This window comes from Colius striatus, chromosome 2, assembly GCF_028858725.1.
Source record: "Colius striatus isolate bColStr4 chromosome 2, bColStr4.1.hap1, whole genome shotgun sequence".
NCBI classification, from domain to species: Eukaryota; Metazoa; Chordata; class Aves; order Coliiformes; family Coliidae; genus Colius; species Colius striatus.
In genome coordinates this window covers 78,682,102-78,703,298 of record NC_084760.1, presented here as the reverse complement: position 1 = coordinate 78,703,298, position 21,197 = coordinate 78,682,102, and positions in this window count along the sequence as shown.

Genomic DNA, 21,197 nt, shown 5'->3' with positions numbered 1-21,197 from the left:
CTGTCCATGCTCCAGGACAGTGACAATCAGTGACATGCCAGCTTCTCCAAACACCATACCCTTCATTTCAGCACATTAGCATTGAAAAGAAACAATACCTGCAAACAAACATGATAAACGGTTACTTTTGCCAAGCCCATCATGTCAGGTTGATCAGCCTCAGCAGATCCTGGTGAGGTCTGACACGAATGTCAGTCCTCTGTTCCAGCTCTCACCATTTGTTTTTCAGTCAAGGCTGTTTAATTAAACCCATCACCATCTTTCTTTGTCTAGTTTCTTAAATCAGAGTAAGCAATTTCTCCCATGAGAAATTTCTCCTGTGTTTGCAGATTAATTAATGGTATTAATTAAACAAGGTGGTCTTCTCTGGAGAGGCATGGAGAAAGAAGGAGGCAGAGCCCCATTGTCTCCATCATTGCTTGCTGCAGGTGGTAGGAGAATAGCTGTGCAGCAGCCTCACTTCCTCCCTGGCTGCAGACTGCTGTCCCACTCCCTTCCCTCTCTCTGCTTCCACTGTGTCCATCCCATGGGGCTGAGGAGGCCAATGATACATGGCACTGAGAGCACTGATGCAAGAGTCTCTCCAGTCGCTCTGTGTGTGCTTGGCACAGATCACATCTCAGGGTAATCATCTTTGAAGGTTCCTTGCTTCTAAGGTCTTGCATCTGTCACAAGGAGTATTTCCCATCTGCTGGGATTTACTCTGGGTTCCCGAGCCCCAGCTGATTCCTGCCTACCCGCCCTCAATCAAGAACAGTCACATCCATCTCTAACCTGGCTTCAGCTAATATCCCCAGGGCAGGACCTTGTGCAGGGAGTGTGTGGGTTTGCACATCCTGAGTTTCAGCTGGTAACTGTAAATCGCTTTGCAGAAGCCACAGTGCTCTAAGGTCATAAAAGGTATCCTCAGCCCCTAGACCTCATGCTTTGAAGCTCCTGCAGCCCAAAAGAGTGGGCACACACAATGCTGAGGAAGGCCAGGCTCAGACTGGTGGGATGCTCTGGGACACACTGGGGAGTGCAATATCTGCAAACCCTTTGATGTCCCAAGAGGGAAGGGATGCCATTAGGAACAGATGTGTTTTCAGACCAGGCACAACTCAACAGTGTGAGGCCAGTGCTGAGGAACCCAGGGGCACAGACGCTGCAACGTGGACACATTGCCCACATGTCAGGTCACCAAGGATTTCAGCAAACTCTGAACTCTACCAGGTTTACCTAGAGTGACCTTTCAACACGCATCCCAATCCATCTTAGCTAGCTGCTTCCTCAAGGCTCACTGTCAGATAGCAGAGATCAGCCTCCACACCTGCATCTTTGCTCTCTGAGGCCCAGGATTGAAAGAGAAGCCCCTCCGAAAGTGCAGCTTTCTCCAGATGCTCTGGACTTGTGGGCTTCCCCCTGTGAAAAACCTTGCTGGGAGACTGCAGGCATGCAGCAACATCTACAGAAATTCAGGGTGTACTGCAGGCTCTACAGAGAGGAGAGCTAGCAGCAACAGGAAGCCAAATCAGCATTCTTTTAATATACATCAGCTTTCCACATCATCACCTTCCCATGGCAGCCAGAAATGTGAGAGACATATCTCAAGCACTGAGCATTAATTAGAAAAGGCAAAACTCGGGTTTGTTACCATATTTTGCGTATCAAAGCTCTGAAGTGCGGGAGGCTTTGGTGCAATGAGTCTTGAAATATTCTTTACAATCTCCTGAGTCTTAAGAAGCAGCAGCAGCTCAGCCTGTTTCCCCAAGAAAGGAGGAACTGATGGGTTCAGTCCTTGGCACTGGCTGGTGCTGGACTCTTCCAAGGGAGACAGAAAGAAACCTGAAGGTATAACTTGTCACTGGGCAAGTTTCTCCCACATTCAGTCAGCCTGTATTACATGCTGGGAGAAAAGCAAGAAGAGGTTTGTGAGGGTCGTGAGCCCCTAGGGCTCTGTAATCCACATGTTTATGTCCACAGTATTACTTGTAGTTCAGGCTTTAAACACCTGCAATGTCTGTGGGAAGTACCAAGTTTGGGACATCCCATGTACCCTGGATTCATCCAGTCTGGGCTCGATTCGTCCAGCATATAAGAACAGCCTGTTGCCTATGCTGGGTCAATCTCTCAGCCCATGCTGGAGTTTACAGTGCAGGTTGCAAGCAAGCCTGGACTGGTGAAAAGTGGGCATAAATAAACTCCAGACCTGGTCCACTGAAACACAATACACCTGCACATGAGAAGCCCAGGCACTGCCATTGATGTTACCTTAGCAGGCACCAATGAGCCTTGGGACACACGGATGAACCTTTGTTCTTCAGTTAAGTCCTTTATGGGCTAAGCTAGGAGGTGCATCCCAAGCTGATCCCACAGTCCTCACCTGGGAAGCTTTTGTGCATTCCTAGGCAGCCAGGGATTCAGGCAGCTTGCAGAGAAGTGCCGAGGACGTGGCCAGGACCCTGCTGTGCACCCATCTTCTGAGGACATAACAGGAGCACCCTGCCACAACCACCCCTACACCTCTGTGCTGGGTTCCATGTTGACATTACAGTCCACTGAAGAGGAATCTACAGATCACTGGATGGATCTGCTGGATGATCCTCTACCTGTCACTGCCTGTTGCTTGCACTTTGAACAAGTCAGCCAGCAACACAGCCAGGAGCGAGCTCTGCAAATAGGAAACAGTGGGGGGAAAACAGGAGGTGAATCAAGTATTTGCTAGTGGACTCATTATCCCTTTTTACCGAGTGGAGGACTGGCCCGACAAACATGTCTGTCAGCCCTTGCTCAAGGAAAAGAAGTTAGCCCAGGATCACAAGACCCCAAAAGCTCCTCCAGTCTTTTCCAGCAAGCAGATGCTGCTGGACTCGAAGGCTACTTCCTCTTTACTCCTGTGATGTACAGGGAGGGCTGGCAGCTCTGAGCTTTGATGAGGGTCCCAGAGCAAGCAAGGCTCAAGATGGCTCTGAGTGCCAGCTGCACATAGGGCTCCCTGGTGCTGCATCTCTGCCCTGATGAGGTGAGACTGGCCACGGCCACAAAATGCCAGTAGTATCAGGAGTGATGCAAACAGGATTCTTTCCCATGTTTCAGATTCCATGTATTCCCAGCAGCACTAGAAAGCTGAACCAAAAGCCGACATCTCAGCTTCTCTAATCCTGCCTGGCCAGCTGACCAGCCCATGTGCCACAGCTGGGAAAGCTGAATGCATGCAGCATATTCACAGAAAGCAGAATTTCTCTGAGTAATAGTCACGAGTGCAATGGCATCATTACTCCCAGCGGCAGCATCTGGGCTGCTGCTGTGGTGGTATTTTTGTTCATCTGGAGAGATGCACTGTGACATTGTTGTTATCTATGACGCAGAGAGCAGAGCAGCACAGATCCCCAGTGTGTCACGGGTTATTGTCTCCCAGCGCAAACATCTTTCAGTTGTTCTTTTACAGCCGAAGCTGTCAGTAAAATACACACCTTTGTACCAAAGGAAAAAGAAAAAAGATATTATCCTTCTCAAATGACAGATATATCAGTGTTTTGTTGTTCTCTTTGGCTTCATTGGCTTGTGGTTAACCCTATGCCACAGCTCCTCCATTAGCCCAAAATAAGATGTAACATTGACCAGTACCCGAGTGCAGAGCTGGGCACTAGGACATACTGGTCACATCCCTGCCTGGATGGACCTCAGTTTCCTCTCTATCCCTCCTGTGTTTATAAACTTCTAAAACAAGGGTTTGGCTGCTGTTCATGGCAGAGACTGTGGTGGGTATGTTCAGACCTGCCTGGAATAAGCTTCTCTCTTAAAAACCTCAGTTCCATAACACCCCAAGTCCTGCAGCGAGCTGGCTGGTGCTCAGGAGGCCCTGCACTGCAAGCCACACACCAAGGTCTTACGCAGAAGTATGGCAAGCAGAGGAAGGGACAATGGAGCCCACACCTTGGAGTCAGCTTAAAAAGACCTTTAAGATCATTGAGTCCAACCAATCACCTCACACTGCCAAGCCCACCACTAGCCCATATCCCTCAGCACCTCAGCTACATGGCTTTTAAATATCTCCAGAGACTGGGACTCCACCACAGCCCTGGGCAGCCTGTGCCAGTGTCTAAATGCCCCCATCTAGATGTCCCTGGCCCTCAAACCCAACTCCTGCCACCTCCAAGTAACACAGGGACCTGCACGCCTCTACCTCTCACACTTCCAGTCTCTTCTCCAGGTAGACTAGCGACAACTCAAAGGCAGTAAAGGTGGAAGCAAAGCAACTCACGAAGGGTGTGAGCCACCATGCCTGAGCAGGAAAATTCCAAGTGGGAATACAAACATTTCTTGGGCAACATGCAGAACACAGCTTCCTGCTCATACTGTCAGTGCTACATTTCTTAGCAGCTCACCTAGAGGTGTGAAACTGCTGAATGCAGATATCTTCCCAGAGAGCACTCTTAAAGATATTTGGTATATTATGGGAAAAGATAAACCTCCGATAACAGGAAATACTGTACAAATCTCTGGCAGGGAGCATCAGGGATGCAGTCCAGGCCTATTATAGTGACACATTTGATTTCTCAAAACCTAGTCTTACAAAAAGCTAGAAAAGCATGGAAGATTGCATTATAAGTCTGCTATGTCCGTACTTTTTCCCAATTTAGGAAGCCAACAGGAAGAGGTGAACTTTCAGCAAGGGCTTAAAAATTATCCTCTAGAAAAAGAATATAAAATATAACACTGACCTGCTGATGCCAAGGAACCCTCTCTGAAGCTTCAGGGTTGGAGAAATACCCTAAAAGGTGGATTTGCCCTTCTTGGCAGTTTAAAAATACAGGCTTTCAAGTGAAATACCTGACTCCAATCTCCTTCTTCCTCTGGCAAGCAAATGACAGTATTCCACTTCCTTGTTGACAAGCTCTTTCTTAAATCCCACTGGAGCCTTTTCTCCCATTACACTTGCTGAGCAACGATTGCAGAACCTCACTGCTTTCTGATGCTTACAAAGTCTTTTTCCAGATTACTTTTGTTTGTAAGCAGCCCTTCTGATGGCAGTAGTAATTTCCCCTCTTTAAAGCAAATACCCTATTTGAGAGGGCTGGCATTTGCTGTCCTTATGAGACTGTATCACTTTCACACAGAATCACAGAATGGATGAAGTTGGAAGGGACCTCTGGAGATTACCTTGTGCAGCCCTCTTACTCAAGCCCATGGCCCTGGACTGTGTCCAGACAGCTTCTGAATGTCTCCAAGGATGGAGAATCCACCACCACCTCTCTGAGCAACCTGTGTTACTGCTTGGTCACCCTCAAGAACTTGCTGTGTTTCAGTTGGCAACCATTGCCTCTTGAACTGCACTGAGCACAGTGAGAAGAGCCCAGCTTTGCCGCCTTTGTACCCTCCCTTCAGGTATTTGTACACACTGGTGAGAAACTATTCATCATTTTGCCAGCCAATATGATCCAGTAGCACTCCCAGGATCTTTGCCTTCCTAATTACTTCAAAGACGCGGATTTCCAGTTTACAGCTGGGAAAAAAACATAAAAATAAGCTGCTTCTCAAACTTTCTGACAGTGCATTTTGTAGTGTCGGACCTTATTACCTTTCTAGTAATTCAATCCTCAAAGTGACCCCACTTCTGCCACATTATATTCTGGTCTTCTTCTGTCCTGCTGATATCTCCCATCTTTGTGTGAATATCAAATTCTACCAGAGGACATCTATGCTTCCATTAATGAAAACATTAGATCAGTCCTAAGAGTCATCCCTAAGAAACACCACTCGACCCTTAAGCCTAATCAGTACGCTCTTGTGAAACACACTTCTGGCATCTCCTCTTGAGACAGTTTTTTACCCTAATTGTCAGCTCTACTCATCCCCAAATACTTCAGCTCCACCGGTTTTTCAGTGACATCCTATCAGAAATATATATGAGGTATAAATAGATATCCCACAATCTCTTTCGTCTAGAAAATCAGTTGCCTCCTCAAAGAAAAATACCGGATTGCTCTGCCAGCATCTGCCCGGGGTAAAACTCAAGCTTCATTGTATGACCTTTCCCCTTTACCTCTATTCATTTATCCGTCCTTCACAAGTTTCTCAAAAGCTTTAAATATTACTGAGGTCAGACATGGCCATGTACATGCCCAGAGCACACTTATCACCTTTATTAACTAGAGATAGCACCTTTGCTAATCTCTAAACAGGTGCTATTTGCAGTTTGTAGAGTATATCAAAGCTCCACGCCAGCTGCTTGTCATTTGTGTGCAAGTCTTGTGGAGTCTGCAAATGCAAACTACCCCTGCTTTCCAGACTGACCACATCCAGCATTTGAAGTCGGCTTCCACATTGATGTGATCACTTGACTGCCTGGTACCTGATGCTGTCAGCTGGCCATCTGAAGAGGGAGAACATGCTGACAGTGTAATACAGCTGCCTCTAGCCAAAAAGCAAATTGAAGTGGGCCAGGATGGGAATGAGAAGGCAGCAGTCTTCGGTGGCTCATGCCTGGAAGGTGCAGGATGTTCAGAAACTCTCCCAGGTGACACCAAGACCACTTTTACTACAGGCATCACCCACAGGTTTGGTCTAGGGCTTTTGAGAACTCCAGCATGGAAGAGATATTTTATTTTATTCCCTGTATTAAGAAAGGTTGTTCAGCTGGTAGACGGGTAACTGTTGTGGAGAAACGCTGTGCTAGAAATAAAGTAGGTTAGGAGTAGCAGATAAAAGTAAGAGAAAACCATGCTAGTAGCTTGGCTAAGGAACAAATAAGGACAGCACGTAGCATCGATAGTTAAAATTAAACACACTGTCCTCATTTAGCTACCCATGTAGATTTCTTACATGTTGCTGCTGGATTATTTTCTGTGCACACACAGAAAGTCCGGAAAGTGTCCGTGCAATAATCCAGAAGTTGTGTCATCAGTGTGTGTGTCCTCAGTACAGTGACTGTGAGAAGGCATCAGGTGGGTGGGTATAAAAGAGGTACCTGGCACTTTGATGGCAACATCAGGATATGTCTTGATTTTATGGGTTTTTTCCCATCTCTGTACTAGAAATCCTATTGAACAAAGAAGCAGATTCTGGTGCTTGTTCAGTGCCTACAAAAAAGGGCATTTCTAACAGCATTCCTAAGGACTCTTATTTTCAAGTTTGACAGCTCTCTACATTTTTTTAATCTTTTCCTCTCTACATCCAAACCAATTTGACATCATGCAGCAGGGTGAAGATGATCAGATATCACTGTCTGAATTTATACCCTGAGACTATATCAATGCCTTCTGTCATCATATCAATGACTATTTAATACTTTATGTTAATAGTTCATTTTCCCATCTCAAAATCAGGCTGAACTCAGCATATGAGTTCAAAGTAACATGTTTCTCACATAGTTAAGTCATTTGCCACTCTAGTACAATGGCTCTGAGGACTCCCAGCCTCTCTGGGCTGCTCCTCAGAGGGGTTGTGAGTCCAGTGAGAACACTGGCTGCCCCAAGAAGTCTCAAACAGAACAGGCACCTGTGCTTCAGCAATTAAATCCCACCTTTTCTAATGCGGACCACGTTGGCAGCCTTGACTCCATCTCTGCAGGCTGAAGTGGGAGCGCTGAGCCCCTGCTTGGTACCAAATGTTCCGTGCCTTCTCCATCCCATCTCCATCCCACCTCTAACCATGAGGCAATTCAAGCTGGATGAGCTGGCAGAGCACAGCAGAAGATAGTAATAAACCATGTTTGTCCCATCTCCAGATAGGTTTGGACATAGAGGTAGGCAGATATGAAACTGCTGATGATCGTGGTGGAATTTGGATGTGTTATTAGTCACCACAGATTATCTTGTGACAGTAAGACAGAGTATTTGTTTAAATGTCAGACTAAGAGATCTCAGACACATATATTAAAGTCCCTAAGTGTGACATCAACAGGAAAAGGCAGGAGCAAATTCAGATGGAGGTCATCTTAGTTGCTGTTTAGAAACCACCATTGGATTTCTGACATAGCAGCCTACAGGAATGGAGAAGACTGTTGGAAGGCAGATGCACGCATACAAAAACAGTATATTAAGAGGCAAAAGACTCATTTGACAGATAGTGAGCATGAGAAAATGAAAAGCAAATGGGATGCTAAAATGTTTTACGCTACATACTCATCACAGAGAAGGGGAGTTGTGTCTTTAATGAGCAAAGATGTATCATTCCACTTACTGAGCCTTCCAGCTGATGATAAAGAGACTTGCTTTAGAGTAGCAGGATTAAATAAGGTGCAGATATGGATTATAAATTGCTATGTACCAAATGTGAACAGATTGCCCTTAAATGTCATTCTTATGTAGATAAATCAATCCTAGTTGAAAAGAGCAGTTCAGCATGGAAGGAGGTGAATGGAAAGGCTACGTATCTTTCTCCTCTTATGCCTCATAAAGGATCTGGTTTCACTGAGGGAACTGCACAGGCCTTATTCACCCCTAAGGTCACTTGTAAGACCCTTGCCTTCTGTGTCATCCCCTTTGTGGTGTTCAGGGAAGCTGGACAGGCTGTTGTGCTAGTCCCTGATGTAGCCCACACAAAGCTTCCTTAGTCTCCTGGACCTGGAGGTACCAGACTACCTTGAGCATCCAGCAGGAAAGACTTCTGTCTTACCCCCCTCCAGCACAATTCATTTCACATTTCACATCACAGACTTCCCCCTGTCTTAGACACCCATCAAGCCCTTCAGCCCTCCACATGAGCCAGCCACCAGATGCCAAGGTCTTCAAACCCTTGGAAGAGCTTTTCTTCTCTGGGGCTCTTGCCTTCACCTTGTGAGAGCTCAGCAGTGCTAAAGGAAGCAAGAAACAAGACAACAGCCATCTGCTGATCCAGAAAGTGATTTCACTCTATCTATCCTTTGCTCCCACTGTCTGAAACATGGGCCCTGCCTTGGCACCAGCATGCAGCATTTCTGCTGCCCTGAGAGAGCTGACATAGGGAAATGCTGGCAGCAAAAGCCTCGTAGAGCACCACAAAAGTGATAGCAGAGACAGCCTTGAAGGAATGAGCTCTGCAACGGGGCAGTTTCCCTCCAGAGCCTTCATGCCCCGCTTGGGAATGTAAAAAGGAGCAAAGAGTGCACACTGGCCATCTGAGGGCTTACATCTTGTGGGTATTGGCCTGTACCACCACTGGGGCTCTGCAACTTTAGATCCACAGATCAAAACAGCTGGAAAATCTCTGGCATTACCAGGAGCAGGAAGCATTGCCACCAGTCAACTGCAAGGGACTGCTGGAACAAGGAAAGATGCTGCAAGGAAAGAAGGTGATGTCTCCTCAACATCCCTCTCAGCATGCATTTGGGGGACAGGGGAGGACGAGGCTAGTCCAGGATCACTCTTTTTAAGCAAAGCGGAAAAGAGATTGCAAAAGACTGAGAGGGTTGGTACAGGAACAACGCAATGCATCCACAGATCAGGAAGGCACAGAGTCTCAATGGTTTATCCAGGTCTTCTAATGCTTATGATATTTCATTAAAATAAGCTACTGTGAAGGAGGATTAGAGGGCAGTAAAAGCATATCTATCTTTAAAATTGGCATTAGTGGTGATCCTGGGAATTACAGACCAATGAGCCTTACTCAGAACCAGGCAAATTAGCTGAAAAGATAATTAAAGCACAAAGGATAAAACATCTAGATGACAGTGGTGATAAAACAGGAACAAACCAACACTGCTTCAGCAAAAGTTATCATGCCTCACACATCTACTAGGATGCTTTGTGTATGTCAGCAAAACAGCAGCTAAAGGAAAAGTGAGGTGGTTTATTTGGACTTTCAAAAGGCCTCCATCCACACTTCTCACACTGACTGGCACCATTTGAGAGCAAAGCAGTCAAAAGTAAGATGTAAGCAGCTATTGAAGATCAAAAGCAGGTTCAAAGTACTGTGAAAGCACAATCAGTGGTCAATCTGCTGAGGGATTTCAAATGCAGCATATGGGTAATAGAATTAACAAGTGATCACAGCCACAAGAAGACTTTAGCAAACTCCTCCTCTCTTTATGTAGCTTCATTACAAGAGTACCTCTGCCATCTCTTCGGATCACGCAAGAGTGTCTGTGTTCATCAATTCTGGAGGAAAATGTGCAAAAGCAGTTAAGCCTGTGTTATTAGTCTTTGCTTTTCCTCTGTAAATCTAATACTATTTAATGGATAGGAAAAGGGGGAGTCTCAGACACTCATTTCCTGAAGACACTCTATTTCCTCAGCATCTCAGCTTGCCCTCTCCCCATAGATTTTCAGACCATGTGGTTACAGAAAAGAAAGCTGGAAACTGCATTTGTTAAGTGTTTTAAAAACCCAGATGAAAGGAAACTCAAACAGAAGTCTTTACAGCAACACGACTCTGAAGCTGGCTTCACTTTGGAGCTGCCTCCTGACTTGCAATGTGTTGCGGGACCACAGCTGTGACAATGCAGGACTCTAATGACAGATCTGCATGAGGCACAGCAGGTAAAGCTCATAGGAAACATGCCTTTCCTTGCCAGATGTGGCAACCCAAAGGGTGTCCACAAGGCAAATGCCACCTGGGCTACATGTTGCGGAGGTCAACACAGCACCTGAGTGGAAAAAGAATGAGACACAAAGGACAAAAGACTGATAATGGCCTGTCCCTACTCTCTGATGGTGTCACCCAAGCTAATTGATGCTGTGGGACCAAAGCCTGGGACACACAGGAGTGAGCCCCATCTTCTGGATTTGACTACAGTAGCTCTGCCTCCAAAATGACATAGTAGGAACAGAGAGAGTAGTTACTAGAAGTCAGTAAAGCCTTCTGAATGGGGAGAGATAGGGAGATTGAGGCAGGGAAGATGAATATAAAGGACAGGAAAAAAAAGTGGAAAATAACATCTGGACAGCCAAAAGTAAATCATTCCCATACTCAGACAGCCCAATAATACCAGAGCAGGCGATATGCAAGCAGAGTGAAAGGCAATGCATTTTGGACTGATAAAAGGAGAGGCTACTTTTACACAATGAATAATTAACCTGCAAGGTTCACTGCCACGGGATTTTACCAAGGACAGAGGCTTAACAGCATTCATATGAATAATGAAAATATCCACTGTTACACTTGATAGAATAAAACCTCTCTGGAAGGGATTTTAACTCCTCACAGCCCAGTGCAGGACCTCCACCGCTTCACTAGGAGGGGATAGAGTAGATGGCTGATAGGCATGTGTTCTCCTCTAGCCTGTAGATGCTCACCATGGTGGCTGCCACCTCCTTCTCTGCAGCTCTTGGTGCTGGAGAGAAAAAGAGAACTGCTACAAGGCTGAGGGATGGCAGAGCTGCTCTCATCTGGTAATACCAGCATTCTGGTAGGAGAGATTTTAATCGCTTTTCATTTCCATCTCTGCATTGTTCAGCCATCTGCCAGTTTCCAAGGCCTAAGAAGTCTGATGTCTCCGATGGATAGAAGAATTCAGCCTGCTTTCTGCCAGATGAGGCTGTTGCTTTATCTCATGCAAGTCTGACCAAAGTACAGAAGAGCTGGCCAATTTTCAGCCAGGCATCTTGACCACACCCCACCTTTAGCATTCTCATAGGAAAGCCAAAGTTATTTCATAACTTCAGTTAACTGAAGCTGGAGAGTGAATACTTAGGTGCTAACAGCTCTTTAATGGATTTACATTAATGGACTTGTTTCTGTGCCATTTTACATTTACAGTGTTTACCCTCCCTCAGAAGAGTTCAGCCTCATTCCTGCTACTCACTGTGACCAGCACTGATGGTTCCCCATGAGACATGTTGCACTATCCCTTCCTTCCAGAAGGAGAAAGTCTGGCAAAGGGATGTGGTTCACCATCTATCCCAAAGAGAAGAGTTGTAACAGGTCTCCCAGGCCTTCACACAGAGGCTGTCTTCCCTACCTAGGGCTGATTACCTCAGCTCTTGCCTCTGTGGACCATCTCCATCCTAGGAACGCAAAGTATTTTATTACAATTACCTAGGCAGCCCAACATAACAAAGAAGCAAGAGGGTGAATGCTATCTCCATTTGGAACCGAAAATTTAACATGTGAATTAAGCAGCATATGCTAGTACAAAATGCAGATCCTTAAGACATCCCTGCAGAGGCTATAAGCTACAATTATTGCTCCATGAGCAGCTAAGGGCATTGTAACACATCAACCAGGCAACCCTCTTCCTGCCTGTCTGCCTCTGCCAGGCGTTTTCAGAGCATAGTGTCAAAGCCAGTCCCCATGGAAAGCACAGCCAGGGGAAGCTGTGCTGCTGCCTTCCCCATCACACCATAGCTCAGCTCCGCAGGTACGAGGCACTGCCATGGCACAGCAAGCCCAAGTGTGCCTTCTACTTCTGACCCCAGAGAAGAGCTTGGGCTTGACTCCTCCTCAGCACTGGTAGCTCGACCTGTTTTCCCCATATGGGGTGAGGAGTGTAAGAAACACTCTGAGTCTGTCTCGGTCACACTAAAGCCCATCTAACCAACTACTTTGGTTTCTGTATATTTAGTGAACTAATTTGGATTCCTTCTCCATGAACTTCTCCACTTCCCCTTGAACATAAGTAGATTTTAAGCACACACAGCACCCTGTGTTGAGGACTTCTGCTGCTTAGCTGCATGACGTGTGAAGAACAGATGTTTCCTCTTTTGAACCCGTTAGCTGTCAGCACGTCTTGATGAGCTCCCAGCTCTTGCATTGGACAGGTGAGAAGTGCAATGCCAGTGTGAGGAGGAAAGGCTGTGTTTTGGGCATTGCTTCCAGCTCTCAGGGGAGGATTGCAGAGGCTGAAGTGGACGTCTGAGTCTCAGAGAAAGGCTGGGTTAGCTGTGACCTTATGTTTGCCTATCAGAAAGTCACAGTGCCTGATCCAGGGCTCTGTGGGGCCAGGTGCTTCTAGCGAGGCACCAATCAACTCCTCTTTACAGGTCCAGGTGAGTGGCAGATGTTTGCTCACTCCCACACACCAAGCACAACTGAACCCAGTAACCCTTGGTCATAGGTATTTTTTAGCCACACACCAAGTCACATCACCCACAAGGAACAAACCAAACCTATTTAAAAGGGGGAAAAAAAAGAGAAGAAATTAAGAGCAGGATGCAAAGCAAATAAAATCCAACTGTTTGTGATGGAGTGTCATTAAAATACTGGAAGAGACGCTGCACTTGGCATCAAAGAACAGCACAGTATTTACCAGGCATGGGAAATAGTCCAGCACCCATGGGGGCCGTGATAAACCCAGGAAATTATTAATCTGTCTAAAGAAAAAGGAAGAAAGAGATAAAAATATTCTTCCTGCAGAGGATAAAGTGGATTTTTTATAACCCAAGCAGCAAGGTATCAGGACCATTTTTGTGGATTACTCTAGGCGATTACATACACTGCTAAGTAGGATGAAGTCAGATGAGGGTTGATCGTCTTCTGGGAAGACATGAATTAAAGGGATTTTAGAGGTGAATAAAGAACTCCAGATAAGGCTGTAATGGATCAGAGGATACCTAAGCCCTGCTGTTGTAACATTAGGGTAAGAGCTAACCTGCAGGAGGCTTTCGGCAGCAGTTAACCCTTCGTCAACCTTTCTAAAATGGGTAGCAAAGGCATGGTGTCATCACACTGACTACAAATTGAGCCTGTCACATCTCACAACGCCTCTTCTTGGGCTTTCTTGCGTAGCCCCAGACAAAGGCAGACAGATGAAACCTCCAGAAAGCCTGTGATTTGTCTCCAGAGAACCTGAGGAAGAACATTGCCTGCTTCCCTCCCTCTGCCTTCCCTTGCAGTGGATCTGGGACCCACTTCTTAAGGCCTCGGATCTCAAAGGCTGCTGGATTCTTCACTGACCACAACTAGGCAAGAGACAAGCTCCTGGTTTCTGACACCTGTAGTTAAAGCTCAGGATGTGAAATGAGCTTGCCAAACTCATTTCACACAGAAGCTGCCATGCACTCACCAGGTCTTAATAACATTAGCTGATAAAGATTTAGCTAAATAGAAAATAGACTCTTCCAAGAGAATCTCTTCTCACCTGAATAAAGCAGAGGACAATTAGTCTTTTTCTTGCATGAAAGCTCTCCTTTACTGAACTAAGACTGGAAAAAGGTAAATAACTTCCCGAGTCTCTCCTATGACTAAATCCCCACTGTCCTTCATGGCAGAGCCCATGCTGGGTCTTGGGGTGACTACCCAAGCAGACCCTCTGGAGAACAGATCCTGAGAAAGCACTGTTCGGTGAAAGGCCAAGAGGGAAACACTGAGCCTGTTGCTGCAGAGGCGAGGAAGCCAAGAATCAAACGCTGGCAATATTTCTGCAAGAGAGACAAATCCTCCCAGTCAGCAGTGAGGAACAGAGCTCAGTGCAGAGGAGCAGAGGAAGCAGTCTGATGTCTCCACATCTGGGCACAATACAAGGGACTAGCATGAAGTCCTTCAGCCTGTCTCATGCAGGTGAGACAAGATACTGGTTTGTCTGACCTATGAATCACTGGCTGTGCCAGTAAAGCTCAGAAAAAGCAACCTCCAGAGTATCCAACAAAAGAGACACTGCGTGACTCCCATCTGCACATCTCTCTCACAGCCAGGCTGAACCATGGGCAGGGAGTCAAAACCACCTCAGAGGCACCCAGCCTGACCTAAAGATGGGTGTGTGGTCATATGGAGAGCACATTGCTACTCCCATCACTCTGCCAATTAAAAGCACTCCATTCAGTGTCTGGACTGGGTAGGACAGGGAGGGGATTTGTGTGTTGTTTGTTTCCTGCTGAACGTGCTGGGTCTGCAGCGCACCAAACAGAGGCATGTAGGTGAGTTCCAGCTTGCAGTGAGAGAAGCTTGCACAAAGCAATTCTAGAAAGGCATCAGCCACCCAGTGATAGGGAGTTTTCTTCCTGCCCTCACTCCTCCTTCCTACTTTGACCCTCAGCAGAGGAGCTTTCAAAGCATTCTGGCAGGTACTCAGTTCAGCCTGTCTTTCAATAGACAAAACAGTTTTACTCATCTCTGCTTCCAGCTTTCTGCTGGAAAGGGCAGCCAGAGCTAACACAGTTCAAGCTGAGAGAGGCAGACAGACAGGGTTAGGATTTCCTACAGTCCCACAAGCTGCTCTCACAAATTCTGGGACAGTTGTCTCAGGAAATGGCTGCAGAGCCTCCCGGGCTGCCTGCCTTCACACATTTGCCGGTTCTGAGCAAAAAGGGCTGCTTGAGTTTCCCCCCCCCAGTGCCTCCAACCTATTCACCTGCTGCCTCGTGCTCTCCTGGCATCATGTTGGAAACATGTTGTCCTCGTGCCTCAGTTTCCCCAGGTATAAAAGACCGATTACTTTCTAGCTCTTTCCCAGGAGCGGCATCCCATTAGTAATTAGTGTCTACAAAATGCTTTCAAGCTCCTCAAAGGGAAGGTGCAAAAGAAGGACTAAATATCATTAACAGCTTTATTTTATACACAGCAGGAAATTAATGAGGTATTGGCTGCTTGTGAACTGCAACCACCATCCAGCTGAATACATTTTGCTTTCATAGCAAGTATTACCCACATCTATGTTCCTGGAGCGCTACCATTCGGGACTTTATCCCCTGAAGCAACCTGCCACCAGTTCCTGTGCCTGCTCTGCTGCCAAGGCCTGTGGATCTGCCACACACAGCTTCTCCCTTCATTTCCCTGGAGTGCCTGGGACACTGGTGACAGGGGATGAAGACCAAGTGGGGAGAGCCACGAGACATTTCAATGGGCTGAGGTGTCTGCTGCCAGGTTCCTAACAATAAATGGCAAAGGGAGGCACAACAGAAATAAGCTAATACTAGTCTTCCAAACTGAATGGCTCTGAGGACTTCTCCAAGCAGGTCATCCAGAGTGTTTCTGTTGCCAGTTCCCCATTGTCAGGGCTTTCAAATGGTAACTTTGGGGCCCTGCTGCTTGCAGGACTGGCAGCCACTCAGGGACTGCACGAGAAGGCATAAAAAAAAATTGTTCTTGCGAATTTAAAAGTCAGGTCTCCCGTTGAGCACAATTTGAGCTGGAAGGAGTGTTGCTTCAACACAGACAGTTCACAGAGTGCGTCTTACCTCAGCTGGCATACCTGGTGCCTTCATATGCCAAACATATGCCTGCTGGGGAAAAGGCATTTCTCTTAGCAGAGACAAGGGCAGAGTAGGCCTCAGCCATGCCCCAGGCTCCTCCAGGGCAATAGGCCAGGACTGAGAGTTGGAGACTCCTCTTGCAGCTAGGCTCTGTAGACCCTCTGCTCTCCATGGCCCTTTTTCCCCTGCAGCAGGGAAGCACAGAATCAAAGGGTTGGCAGACACTGCTCCCCCTGCCTCTGTTTCACCCTGGCATCTGTTCACCCACACGCTCCACTGTTCCCCACAGTCCCTCAGGGCTGCCAGGGACAAGTAGGCAGGCTCAACACCAAGTCAGGGCTGCCACAAGCTTCATCACACTGTCTCTTTCTTGTCCATGTGATGGGCACCACTGGATGCAGAGCACTTAGACAAAGCTGTCAGTGGCCAGGACTTGCCCAAAGTCAGGACAACCTGCACAGGAAAGTGCTGCTTTTGGTGCATTCCCACGGATCTGCATGTGGGAAATCCCAGGAGAAGAGGGATCTCTTCCAGGACGCCTTGTCTCTAATCCACTGCAAGCTCTGCAAGTGGCAGAGACCTCCAGAGTCTAAAGAGCAAAGCAAGGGATGGCATGCTTTTTCAGGAAAGGAACCAAATGCCTCCTATCTGCAAATTTCTCCGCATGAGAAGCAACCTACCTCACAGGAGCAGACTGGTATTTCAATGTCTTCAGTTTCAGACTGGGTCTTTCTTTCCAAAAATGTACAGCAACCTTAACACATTAGAGACTGGTGCTCCAGGTCAAGGTGTCAACATGTTCCAGTAAGACACCGGTCGGTTTATCTGTACAGCCCTCAAAAAAGCATCTGCCAGTGCCAGTGAAGGGCAGTAAGGCACAGTGTTTGCTGGGTTGCATGTCAACCAAGATGAAGCACTTCCCTCTGCGACAAACCGCAGAGATGAACATGTGTGGAAAACGCCCAAGTACTCTCTACCTGAGAGCAAAATATGGATAAGCCATGCTTATCAGACTTAGCAGCAGCTGGTACACATAATGGCTCTGTCTGTTTGTTTCCCCTATAGATGCTTTCCCCTGTTTCATGGCACTTATCCAGCCTTTTCCAAACCCTGACAGCATCTCTCAAGCAATATGCTTGATGTCATTTCAAGGACAGGCCATTGGAGGTTTGAGCTAAGTAGTTTGACTAATTTCCTTCTCTCTCCAGGTTGTGAAATCTGGGAACAGAGACCTTTTGTAAAGTAATCAAAAACCATTCAAATCCTACCTGCATGTGTCACACACAGTTCAAATCTCAAATTAGAAAAGAAAATACATGCCTTGTGCTGAATCCTCTTTGCCCTTCTGCTTCCTTCCATGTCCCAGTCTCCCTGCTGCCTGCCAGCCCCACGCTCACCGCCAAGACGAGCACCTGTAGCAGCACAGCCAGCTACATCTTGGAGATGTGCAAGCTGCACCAGATTCAGAGCCATCAGAGGAGCACAGAATGGTCATATTCCTCTTGAGAGAGGAATGAGCCCATCCAGAGTAGTGCTTTATCCCTAATGTGTGAGTCGGAAGAATCATTTTTTCAGCTGCTGTAGCTGGAAAAGACAGATGAGCTTTAGGACAGGTCCGAGACACAAGTAAGGAACGTCAGGTGAAGGACAGAATGGAGAAAATAGTGCTGGCTTTTAACTTCTTTACATTCATCAGACAGACAATCTGAGAGGAAAAGGTAATAAGGCTATTAGCCTGCTTCACATAGCCACAGCCTCTGCTGTCCACAGAAGGAAAACCTTGCAGCAAAGGGAACTCCCTTTTCAATCTAGCATTATGATGGCTGAGGTGTCACCCTTGAAACAAGGCAGCAGCACACCAGACTGTGCCTGAACCACCTCCCAGGTGAGCTAAAAAGTCTCTTGGACTTTTTCAACACAGCTCTGTCAGACCAGCCTCCGGGACCAGCAACGAAAAGGATGCTCCTGCATCCCCCTAGCACAACTTGTACACAGGACCCCATGCAATCTTTCAGCTATGTTTAATCTGTATGCACAGGTTCAGGTTCACCCGACCTCCCAGGGCATCCCATATTGGAACACAACTCAACTGGGCTAAAAAAAAATCCATTGTCGACCTTGTAGCAATGTTGAAAGGCTGGCTGTTAGAAGAGAGCTGGAATGGGCTCTCAGTAAGGGCAGAGATCCTGTGAGTATCTCATCATCTCATCTCATCTCATCCAAGCGTAGGTTCAATGCCTGCTCTCACAGCCAGGACTGCTCAGGCAAAAGGAAAGACAGCATTGCCCAGCACAGCCTACAGCTGGTGGCCTAAACCCAGCTCCCTGCAAGGGACAGGGAGACAGTTGATACTTTGTGTGTCAGAAACACGGTCTTTGGGGATCACCCAGAGCCTGTGCACCTCAGCAGGACAGGGAAAAGACTCAGTTCTCAACCCTGATTTCAGGAAGATGCCTAGCTAGGGACCCACAGCCTCCAGTCTCGCTTGTTGAGGGGAGGGGATTTTAGGCATTCCTCTACAGGCTGATGCTCCCACTTTAGGGGCCTGCAAAAACTGAGAAGGGTGCGAATCTTCTCTTAAATGGGGACAGTGTCGCATTGCCAGGAAAAGGAAGGAAGTGGGAGCCTGAGCCTTGTGGAAACACAGCTCTCTCTTGCTAGCAATTTCACAAGAAGTGTCTTCATGCTGTGTTGGAAGAGTCCCAGCAGCAATTGACAGGGAGGATTTCAATCAGAAATCCATCTCCTGTAAGGACTGCTTTGGGGGCCGAACAGAAAAAGCAACCTGCAATCTACTTCGTATTGCTGAGCAATAATGGGGCCAGCTCAGATGGAAAGTAGACAGGAGAAAGTGAATAAGGCCCCCAAACACTGGGGAGAGTGGAAACAATCAGAGCACCGACTGCTGCAATACCACTTCAACTAGCTCTGCAACAAACAGAGCCCCGGCTCTCTCTCCCCTCCACATTTGCCTCATGACATTCAGCCAGTGAGCAAACACTTTCCTGACCACACACTAGATTTATAACCACCTTGTATGCAGCTTATCTCAACAAATAAAGATCGGGAGCTGATCTGAGTGCGTGACTCTGCTCAGCTCTGCCTACAGGCAGCTTGTGCATAGAGCCATGGCAGGATGGTCCAGCTGATGAGGGGGAAGAAAAGAGAACATCCACGGGGCATTTGGGAAGGAAAACAACAACTTGGTCATTGTGCACATCCCACCTCCTCTTACCAGAGAGAAGCAGCAAGCTTGCTTCTCCCAGGCTCCCCCTCTCTGGGCTGGCCCTTGGCTTTGCCACTCTCACCTGCCTTCATGCCAGGATTTGGCCTGCTCTGCCTTGGCATCTCTACCAGCTGTCTAAACTGCAGAGAGGCCTGGAGTTTCCTCTCAGCAGGTCAATCAGGGACAGCCTCACCCAGCCAGCTCTGCCTGAGCATGCTCCAAAAGCTCCTTCCCAGACAGACCCTTGTCCTGGAAGAAAGCCCAAAGGACACAGCAGTCAACACAAGGCAGCAAAGCCCAGTTATCACCTGCCTTTCTCAGGTCGCCAAAGTAGAGGACAGTGAGCTTTATTTATCATCTCTGCACTAAACAGAAATGTCTTGCAACTGATTTTATTCCCCAAATCCCTGCCCCAGTAAGTTCAAGGGACAATCTGGAGAGATCACAAACCATGGTTAGGTTGGAGACAGGCTGGAATATATCCACTGAAGTAACTTCTTGTTGCCCAGAAGGATTTCTGGCCGAAACAGAAGGATCACAGACCAATTTCAGACCCTGGAGTATTCCACCAGGAGAGGAGCAGCATCCTGCTCTCCTCACCATACGCCTTACATTGTTCTTCCCCATCAGGCATAGTGCTTGCCATGGAGCCATCCTGAGGCTAGGGCACTGGTCAGACTGGACTCCCCGTCAGCCCCAGTACATCTGTTCTTCCTGGAGAGCTTTGGGAGGCCAGGGATGCACCCCTGTGCAGGGAGGAAAAAGAGACTGCAAAATCTTGGAAAGTTTTATGTAACTGCAAAACCCTTTCCCAGGAAGCTGTATTTGTCCCATCTTTTTATATTTCAAGCCTGTCCCAGTTCTCTTATCTGGTGGGTTTTTTTTCTTTTCCCTAACACTAGCAGCAGCAGTGTACTTAGCCTGGTAAATAATGCATACCACTCTCGCTGCTATGCAGACAGACAAAGACAGGTAGTGTATCAAAGAACAAAATTGTACAGCGAATTGCAGTGTAATAGCTGTAATTTAGTGCCCTGTGGGCGATTGGAGATTCAGAAAGTATCAGAGACCCATGCTCTGCGCTGACTGGCAAGGTGACTGGAGATACAGCACAGTGTTTGACCCTTGGATAACTTCCAACCTAAGCGAAGCCATAAAAAATTCAGGAGACCATGCTGTCTCCCAGCAAAATGGTTTGTGGGGTGGATAAATAGATGGATTTTGTGTGTACGCACACACCGTATATTTATGTGGGCGCACGGAGATAATCAAAGAAACACTGATCAAGACCCAGACTAGTTATATAACAAAAATGCCTGGGGAAACTGGGGGTGTATCTGGGTTGTATTTTATTGTCTGCTTGCAAGAACGAAGGGAAATCTTCATTAGGGCACCAGCTGGATCCCAACTCAAGAAATCTCAATTCATTTCACATGCAGGCTAGCGGCTAATGATGTGTGTGTGTTTGTCTGTCTGATTTCAGCTCCTTGGCCATCTCGGACTTGGAGGCATTCAGATTCCTTGCCAGATTGCCATTTATGGAGCATTTGTCTCCACCAATCACACAGGAAGTCATTCGAGGAAGCAGAAATGATATCAAGAGCAATAACACTATTTTCAGGCTCCCTAGTAGCCTCTCGATCAGAGGCAGCAAGACGCACATTCCCTGGGAGCTCAGCGGAGACCTGGAAGGATATAATCACTCCCTTTCCACCTAAACAACACAAGAGCATGCAGGGATTCAGAGAGCTATCGCCTTCCACTTGTAGACATCTTGGTGAAGAAGCAAATTCCTTTCAATTCTCCCCTGCTTGCAGAGCCCTGAGTACCTCATCTTCACATGTTTCTCTCCCATTGCTCAGCGAAAACAAGCAACAGGTTGGCCATGTCCTCCTTAGGAGAACAGGGACCTGCCCACAAGTAGCAAACACCAAGCTAAGCAA